We start from the raw sequence: 2,638 nt of genomic DNA, 5'->3' as shown, positions 1-2,638 counted from the left end.
TCAAAGGTATATTCCATAAAAAAGATCTTATTGAAGTTGTTATCCTGGATAACTACACTAGGTTTTTGTTGTTGTTGTTGTTGTTGTGTGTGTGTTAATAGGACACTTCTCAGTTTTTGTTTATGGCTTTATAATTCTTACCATTGTTTATGAGAAGATTTACCAAGCCAAGTAAATATCTTCTCTTGTTCATAGTTACTTACTTGGAAATATATAGTATTTTATTCTGTCTGTGCATTTATACTGTTAGTATAAGTGACAGTTTTCCTTGTCACAAAATAATAAAATATAAGGAATACCAAAAAAATGCAGTGATAATTAAAATACAAAAGTCTTTTTTTACGCTTATGATTTTCTTTTTTATCATATTATTTCCATTCAGTTTTTTGTGATAAAAGGTAATGAATTTTGAATTTCCCTCAAATATTAAATGTTTTAAAGTAATCTCATTTCATATATATTCTGTGCTGTTCTGAAATGTGAAACCCATGATATTTATTCAAAGTGAAGATTTATACTAAAGTAAGTATATCTCTGCTCACTTACCGTGTGTTTAGTCTTTCAAGTTCCCAGGCACTGCAAATCAGTATGCATCTCACACTATGAGAGTGCAGAATGAAGCCAGCATTCTGCCATTGAGGAAAAACAAAACAAAACAAAAAAAGATTTCCTCATTTTAAGATACTATCTTAAAGAAACTTCCATGGGTCTGAGAAATTTATTTTTTAAAATAAGGATTATACCTTCACATATTAAGATAAACTGAAGTAATAGTTATTGAGATATATTATTTTTTAATTCATGATTATCATTATTAGGTTACAAATCCAAATGCTTAACACTATAGAGGAGCCTAAGGCCTGAAGCCTGGAATTTTGTCTTTCAGTCAAGCACGTTATATCACATTATGAAAATTTGGCAGATATTTTCAGAGATTAAAAATGTGAATAACTTTCCTTATTCTTTTAAGTTCTTTTGATTTGCCCGATATAGAAAATACATCCATAATGGTTTTTTTCCAAGTAAATAAGAAAATATTTAACATTATTTTAGGAAATCAACTTCTTTGGGATTTATTGGTACAGATAATATTGGTTTGCATGAAATCTCATAGTATTATTTGCTTGGAAAATAAACCTATTAATCTAATAAAAAGTTCCTAGTTTCACATTGATAGATGATCATTACTTTAATTAGATCCAACTAAATGTAGTTGGAGCATAATTTCAACTGTAATATTCTTTTTATTTATTAAAAAACACAAAATCTAATTACTTCTGTAAAATTTATGTGTTATATAAAGGACTTGGCATATAGATTGAGGCTTTTTCCTTTTTGGACTTTAACTTATGATCACATGTATCCATGAGACCATTGGAACATGTTTACTGTTACTACTTTCCTCACTGGAAATACTTTATTATTAGCTAGAGCATCATCCATAATAAATTGGGTTCAACTTTCTTTCCACAAGGAATTTCAGTCATTTCCAAATATCCATCTCTCAAAATGTTGAAGGGTTATTTAGGAAAAAATGCAGTTAAAGTGAACAGAAACTTTGTTTAGGAAGCAAACCATGTATGTTCAAAGCGTGTGTGTGTGTGTGTGTGTGTGGAGGAGGAGGAGAAGGGATGGATGAAGAGAGGGAGATGGATGGGAGAGAAAAGAAACATAAATCTCTTACTTTTCCTCTCTCTGGCACATTATTTGTTTCTAGAAACAACTTGAGGGGTTAAATGCACTAACATAGTATTGGATTTGAGGGGTGCCTGGGTGGCTTAGTAGGTTAAGCATCTGCCTTTGGCTCATGTCATGATCTCAGGGTCCTGGGATCAAGCCCCGCATCAGGCTCCCTGCTTGGCAGGGAGTCTGCTTCTCCTTTTCCCTCTGCCCCTCCCCACTGCTCATGCTTTCTCTCTCTCAAATAAAAATAAAATCTTTAAAAAAATAAAATAGTACTGGATTTGGGAAAATAGATATGGTTTTAGAGAGATCCTGGTTTGTAGTCAAGAAAAAATGGTGTCAAGGGGCACCTGGGTGGCTCAGTAGGTTAAGCGACTGCCTTTGGCTCAGGTCATGATCCTGGAGTCCCAGGATCGAGTCCCACATCAGGCTCTCTGCTCGGCAGGGAGTCTGCTTCTCCCTCTAACCCTCCCCCCCTCATGCTCTCTCTCTCTCATTCTCTCTCTTTCTCTCTCAAATAAATAAATAAAATCTTTAAAAAAAAAAAGGTGCCAAATATTTTCACTCTCTGGTCTGGAAAAGCAGTGTAGATCAATCTTTTGTACCTGAGTTATATATATATATAGATATGGTCTGAACTTTTTTTAATGTACTGTAAATGCATGTAAAATATTGACATAAACCTTTTCACTTCACTTAGCAAATTTATAGATTATTATAGCATAGAAAATATTCTAATCATAAAGGTGAAAGAGGAAAAGTTACTATAGGCTGTTTCCTATCTTTTAAAAAGACATGGCAGACAAAAACCCATTTCAGACAGAGAAAGACAAATACTCTAAGATCTCACTTATATGCGGAATCTGAAAAACAAAACAAAAAACTCACAGAAACAAAGAGCGGTTTGGTGTTGCCAAATGTGGGGCGTAGGTGTTGAGTGAAATGGGTGAAGGTA

Source organism: Callorhinus ursinus, unplaced genomic scaffold (genome assembly GCF_003265705.2).
Source record: "Callorhinus ursinus isolate GAN/ISIS: 27379988/994484 unplaced genomic scaffold, GSC_fseal_2.0 scaffold14, whole genome shotgun sequence".
Lineage (NCBI taxonomy): Eukaryota > Metazoa > Chordata > Mammalia > Carnivora > Otariidae > Callorhinus > Callorhinus ursinus.
Note: the sequence above shows the minus strand (reverse complement) of the source record.